Source organism: Crassostrea angulata, chromosome 3, assembly GCF_025612915.1.
Source record: "Crassostrea angulata isolate pt1a10 chromosome 3, ASM2561291v2, whole genome shotgun sequence".
NCBI classification, from domain to species: domain Eukaryota; kingdom Metazoa; phylum Mollusca; class Bivalvia; order Ostreida; family Ostreidae; genus Magallana; species Magallana angulata.
In genome coordinates this window covers 52,433,594-52,441,096 of record NC_069113.1, presented here as the reverse complement: position 1 = coordinate 52,441,096, position 7,503 = coordinate 52,433,594, and the positions used below count along the sequence as shown (strand labels likewise).

At 33.7% G+C, this 7,503-nt stretch overlaps 1 long non-coding RNA gene across 1 annotated transcript; it reads right to left on the bottom strand.

Annotated features, from left to right (window-relative positions):
* Window positions 1-1,226: 1,226 nt before the first annotated feature.
* On the bottom strand, window positions 1,227-2,552 carry LOC128175895 (uncharacterized). The gene is made up of 3 exons (XR_008242734.1): window positions 2,468-2,552; window positions 2,106-2,193; window positions 1,227-1,253 (listed from the first exon to the last, which is right to left on the bottom strand). It is a non-coding gene; the product is annotated as an uncharacterized LOC128175895 (long non-coding RNA).
* Window positions 2,553-7,503: the final 4,951 nt, after the last annotated feature.

The following is a 7,503-nucleotide window of genomic DNA, read 5'->3' as shown; positions in this document are numbered from 1 at the left end:
AAAACACAGCCGATAGGAACATGAAATAGTGTTTTTATTAAGTTGTACATTGGGTTGACTTCTTTGTTTATAATCACATCAACCAAGTATTTCTAAAGAAAATTAATTGGAATTCATAGCTCTGTTGCAACTGACAGGACTGAAATATACACGCTCCGTTTATCAATTGGTTAAAACATTAATCGACTTAGCTAGGAAAAATCTGGACTGCACGAAAGAATCACGATGATGTCAGACTCAAACTCCCATTTGAAATGGTTTACCCTCTCCGTTTATTTAACGTATTGATGTACATTTTTAATAATGTTTTAATTAATTTTACTTACTATTTACGATCAGTTCATTAATCTGTTAAAAGGAGGATGTAAATAGAAACAACAAAATACTTTCATTGATGATTGATGCGGGTTATGACGGTAGCGATCATCGCAGAAAAAATTACATAAACCGCTAGGACATGTTATGTTAATTATATTTATTTATATATCATTTTTACAATGTTGCCACCTTCATATCGTGCATAAATCACCAGAGAAAGCATTTATTTGATTTGGGCTTACTGTACACACCCAGTTTTGTCCCCCCAATTCATAAAAAAACCAGGTGTGAATCATAGCCCTATAGTTACTGACAGAGCTGAAACCCTCACGATCCAGTTCTAAACATTAAATCTAATCATGGGCAGCAATTAAAAAATACTGATATCGGAAAGAGTGAGCATTTAGCGTATTTTCAACAAATTCCCATAGTGTCTTCTAAAAATTCAATAACATTCAAAACTACATAGGAAATCGGGGTCGCTAATATATTTTTTTTTTATCTGAAAACAATTGATATAACAGTAAAACTTCATGCAAAATATTTCATCAAAATATATAGGGTAGAATAATAGAATCATTCATTATTACGAGTGTGGGATAGTGAAATTCCACCGAGGGGACAAGATTCACGGTCTAGGACGAGGCTTTGCCGAGTCCTAGACCGTTAATCTTGGCCCCGAGGTGGAATTTCACTATCCCACACGAGTATATATCCAAGATGTTTTTGGATGATTGACATTACTAGTATTTTAGGTGCCAACCTCCTTAATTGAGCCGTCAGAACTTTTCGGCGAACAATATGGACTTCATAGGGCAAATACTCTTGCTGATATTAAAAACAATACTACTGTACCTGGGTGTAGTATGATATTCAACTTCCTAAAGGTAGAGTAAAGAATTTAGATTCTTCTACTTTGTTGATCAGAGTTGTTACTGAAATTGAGAGCATTTAAAGAATTACCAGAGTATATGAAAGACTTGTATAGCAATGCTGTTGAAAACACTGATTTTGACGACTCGTCCAAAGAAAGAAATTATAACCTACTTTGTAAATACAGTAATAATTTTTTTAAGACGACTTAGTTTTAGGATATACTAGTGATTGAACATGAACTAGATATTGGTGATAGCAAACCCATAAAATTGCCGCCAAGAAGAGTGCATCGCGCCTATGCTGACACAGAATTACAATTAATAAAAGGTGTGAAAAACCAGGGTATTATTCAGAAGTCTTAATCTCCATGGGCATTTCTTTTAAATCAAGTCATGAAGAAAAATGTAAAAGTGAGACCATGTATTGATTATCGAAAGGTGAACGATGTAACTTAAAATGATGCCTTTCCGTTGCCAAAGAACTTAACAGATTATTTTGAGAAGGCTGTAGTGGCAGACGTGTCCAATTTATATAGAGGATATTATCGTGTTCGGGTCAACGTTTGATGAATATTTGAAAAGAGTCAAAGAAGTTTAAGAAAGCAAACATCAAATAAAGGTAAACGCCCAAATGTGACAATTTTTCTAACAAGAAGTTACCTTTTAGGTAAACAAAGATGGTGTTTAACTAAATCATGAAAATATTTTCAAGATTTTGGGATGGCTTATACCTAAAAACGTTACTGAAGTAACAAATATTCAATAGCCAAATTTTAGGAATGGCTTCGTGTAATTGAAAATTCGTTGAGGACTTCACTGCCATTGCTTTACCATTAAATACATTTAACAAAGAAAGATGTCCCTTTCAAATGGACTAAAGATTGCCTTTACAAATATCAAAAAATATTTTACCTATATTATGGCTTTTTCGATGACGTGAAGAAATTTTTCTTGAAACTGATGTCAGTAATTTAGCATTGGAGCTGTCCTTAGTCAATTACTAAATGTCCAAGAAAGAGTTATTTCATATGCAGGTAGAACCATGAACAAGGCAGAAACAAATTTTTGCGTCATCGACAAAGAATTATAAGCGTAGACATACTTTGTAGAATAATTGTAGAATATTTTAAACAATATCTAGCAGGTACATGTAGTAAATTCAGAGTGTGAACAGATCACCAAGCCTTAGTTTGGCTGTTTTTAAAAATTAAAGAACCAGAAGGACGTACCGCCAGATAGATAGAAATATTATGATTTCTCCATAGAATACAGACCTGGGCATAAACACGGCAATGCTGGAGCTTCAACAATCCTCATAGTTGTGACTGTCTGTTAAAAGAAAGTTGAAATGTTGACTCTGTAAGAAATGAATATCAAGAAATGAAGAATATCCCCCAAAAGAAAGATGGTCCAAATATCACACAAGTGAGAAGGATAACATACGTACTTTTACCCGGAATGGACACATAAAGAGTTTACAATTTGGAATTATGTTTGCAAACTATAGAAATACCAAAAATGCAAAAAATTATCCAGATTTTAGCAAGTTACTGACAAACAAGTTGATAAAACAGGACTTTCAACAGTCTCGCTTGAAGTCATCTATTCGTAAGTTCTATGGTCGATACAACGACCTTGTCAGCAAATACAATCTTCCACTGGGTCGCATGCTGACTGACTTTTTTCATACTAATTGTTAGACCATAATAAATCACATTATTGTCTACGGACTTTGCCGATTTTTCCCCCGATTACGACAAAGAGCACAGGGCAGGTGTGACCGGTCAGCAGAGGATGCTCACTCCTCCTAGGCACCTAATACTACCTCCGATGTAATGGAGGTGAGTGTTGGCTCGAGGTTTGTATTTTGACCATCACAAACCAACCAAATCATCAACGTTTCGGTTTTTTTCCTTTTATGACATTTTCCCGATTTTGACATTTTCCTCGATTATGTCAGGCCCAATTGTGACAAGGAGCACGCGGCAGATGTGACCGGTCAGCAGAGGATTTTTGAGATGGTTCACGGTTTGTTATAAATGCAATTTTTTATCTAAGGTATTCAATGTATAATAAAAGGCTATTGGACAATTTTGAATCATTTTATCGCAAATTTATGATGTACACGCTGCGACCGAAAACTGATGCGTTGAGTGATGACACTATTGGGATCGCGAGTTAAAGTTTTATAAACAAGCATTTTTATTAGCTGATTAGTACCCGCCAACTTTTACCTTTAAGGTGGTATAATTGATAATTTATGCACCGACCGCCAACTGTGTCGTTTACTCTGTATCAGGACTGCACAAACTAAATCACTGTAATAATTCACTAAGAGTTCTCTCAATAATTGTTTTCCTTTAATTTTTTATGGTGTAAACTGTTGTCAAAAAATAAAAACTAATTAAAACAGGTTTTCTATTACAATTTTCAGCACGATGCTTCATCGATAAATTGAATCATTTTTAACGCATAAGTATAAGTTGAGGCAGTATTTATTTTGTTATAGCTTAGTCCAAAGAATTCACATCAGATACTGACAATAAATGTTACATAAATATTGCATTTTATTGAACTTCAACTGACAATGACACACTTCTACAAGCGTGCATATGTTTTCAAACATATGCATGTACACAAAACTTTAAATTTACAGCACAAACATGTTCAATGTTGGACTGAACTGTAATTTACTTTATTTTGTTACTCACTCAGTCTTTAGAAACATTAATTTCATTCCATGTACCTCAATATTCATCAGACAATATTTACTACTGATGTTGATGCTTTACCTGCCGCTGACTTTCTCTCAAACACGCTAGATCTATAATCCACCTCGGATTGTAAAATTCACGTGCAGATCGAGTCGCCATTTTACAGTGTGGTTTATTTATGAACAAACCACACTTCTTCAATTTACGGAGCTGGTGACGATGTTTCAAAGATTTTCAGTACAAATTTAATATAAAAGATGACCTGCTGTAGAACGTGTAATGGATTTCATGGCGTGTCAACCCGAATGTTCCCGTGGATCTATATTTTGCAGCAAGCTTTTGTGAGGAAAAACAGTCTGTTCAACGCATGCGATTTTCCACAAATGAACGGTAAGGTAAAATATATTTGTTCATCAAACAGTTTCTGACAGTTTCTTCAGAATAAGCTGAATAACGTATGTTATTCGATGAGCGAGGTCCAATCTGTAGGCCTACATGTATGTGCGACAATACAGTTGGCAAAGAAGAAAGATTGTTCCGAACATAAAGTTAAAATTACCATGATAAGGCATGTGCTCTTAAAACACACTGTGGAAGCCAACGTCAATTAATGATGTCTTTGTGTGATTTTATGTCAACGTCGAAGAAGGAAAAAACTTTACATGTGAAGTGGTACCTCCCACACAAGAATCAGGGTCGAGTATCATTGAAAGGACAGAATCTGTATGATTGCGCCCATGAGAAAAGGGTGCTTATGACATTTTTGACAAAACAGAGAAATAACGTCACAAACATGACACGTCATAACGTCATCTGGAAAGCGTAAAATATATAACGTGTCATTTTCATCCCGTAAAGTTTTTATACATTTTCCTAAATTTAATTTTCTCATTATTTTAAATAATCTCTTATTATACTCTATTTGCACACACATTTGATTAACTACATGTATTTCTGTTTTTCTCGATATAAGCTTATTGCTCCAAATTGGCTATAATTTGATGAAGTTTTACAGAAATATTTTGCTATTAATTTTATGTGTCTGCTTCACCTTTTTTTTTTCAAGTGCATTGATTATTTATTTACATCACAAATAAAATAATAATCTTATCTTAAAGAAAGGGAATCATTATTCAGACCATATACTGTTGATTCCTTATTTTACGCGAGTACTTAATTCCGCGATTCAGCAGTTTTCCATCAAATTGCGAGAACATAAAATCGCGAATGCCGAATTTTTATCGTAGTTTAATGTAGGTTACATATGTCCAAAAATAAAAGCGATATTTTAAAATTCGCGATATGCCTTTTTCGCGATTTTACGCGGATATTAATTCCTTTCGTTTAAATACATGTAGGAATCTACGCTAATAGTACGTGGATTAAGAAAGCAAAAAAAAATGAACCTTACAAATACATGTACTTGAATCGTCTTAATTCAGGAAGTACCGTTGCCGGTATTGTTTTAACTTTCAACTTATTTTCCTAAATCCTTTTCTGATAAATTACTAAAAATGCAGTTACTAGAAACATTTTTGGTTAAACCAGCTGAAAGAACACAGTAAAAATCTATTTAAAGATAAGACAGATGAAAGTCTGCAGTTCTGCACACATCTCACCGTTTCGGTAAATACTTGTATTGTTTAATTTCTCATAAGTTTAGATAACAAGTGCTTGTGTTTCCTCACACACTCTTAATATTAAGTGAAACGCTGCATTTACATGTACAAAATAAATCTGATATGCCCTTAAAAAAGACAATTCCTTGTTTTTATTCTTAACGAGGCCGAGTCTAATTATTTCTCGCATTATCACCGGTGTGAGATCGGTTTGTCCGGTGTGAGACAGCAGTGTGAGATTTTTCTGTCTTACACTGTGTATTACTACGCCGTTTTAAAACGTAAAAAAACGTTGTCTGTTGTAGGGAAATGCAAAATGGTGCATTGAGATTATCCATTAAGTTATTGTGTTGCTAAATTAATTACAATTTATCATATTTTTAATTTAAAAAACTGTCGTATGCTCTCATTTTGACTTGCACTATTTGAAGCACGCGGAGGGATAAACCGAAGGTAATCTTTTGAACGTCATAACAGAAAGTTGTCAAACATCATTTTTTAAGGTAATATAATGCGAGAAAAATAATCATTCATTAGCCTGTGGTAACACTTCATACATGAATTTTGTTCTATACAGTCCCAAAAAACTCAAATGACGTACAGTTGGATCGCAAGCGGGGTTTACTTATTTATAATCAAATATCTAATCGTAAAATGGCTGAAAATATACAAATACACATGTATGAAAAATAAGGAATCATTCTTTGAATATTATGATGTGATAATTTCGGTCGGGGCGTGGTCAAATCTATCATAAAGCCCTTTGGGCTCTATTGGATTTGATCACGCTCCGACCTAAATTATCACCTCATAGTACTTAAAGAAAGGTTCCTTATTTTCTTAAATAAATTCTTTTCTATAATTATGCATTGCGACAATTGCACTACGCCATACTGTGCGATACTTACTATGTTTGTCACCAAGATAAGTTCAAAAGATTGGGACCTAAGATGCTCATTTATTTTATATGTGACCTATGTCACACGCCATTTTTTATTGGAAATATGAAGCCCAAAACAGATATGATATTTTTTCTATAATTATTGCAAACATTTGGCATGGAAATTGATTAATTAAAATCACAAAACTTTTTACTGGAATAACAATTGATTCTTGTGAATTTTGTTGGTTGAAACGAGATTGGCTTCTCAATACCCGCTTTTCTGAACACCACGTCTGGAGGAGGACAAACTCAAACTTACTTTTCACTACTCTCTTTCATTTTATTCAATAAACGTACATGTTCTTCGTTGCGCTTTTTGATAACCTTTTCAACTTCCCTGTAGCTCTTTATATGCCCAAACGGGCCTAAAGATGAGGAAATTCATCTTAAATGCTTTGTTTTAACGAGGTTTTCATAGGAAAAATCAGGTTATTGAAATGGTGAAAATGGCGGGCGGCTGGCAAAGGGTATCCCTATGGTACGGATAACTCCTCTTACAATTTTCGAAATAAAAATTTTGTTGTTTTGCGGATCAATCTTATATGTATCAGAGAGGTTCAAATTACTTGGATTCTTTAATATGATAATATTTTTTTTTAAAAATACCAGCTGTTGAACTTAATTCCCATTTCTCTGGATAGGTAGTGTTTATCAATTCAGAGGATGGCAAATGGATTTTGGATACTTTTTACACATAAACAAAACCCGGTTTGTTGTAACATTGACAGCTTAACTTTTCTTTATTACTGATGGAGTTTGTCTTTTTAAAAAAATCTTTCAGCAAATTTTCTCCAAGGATATATATTTAGCGCAAAAAGCAACAAGTGCTCTGAGGTTAGTTATCGAATAGTTTTTTTTAACCCAAAAATCATATTATATTTTATTACACATGCAGGATGGTTATATGGATGACCTATCAATGAAACATTGTCTTTTTCCCTAGCTTTGATAATAGATTACTTATTTATCTATCTGAGTTGTATGCATTATCCTACGAGCTAAAACATCTTATTACAAATGAACAGAAAATGCAA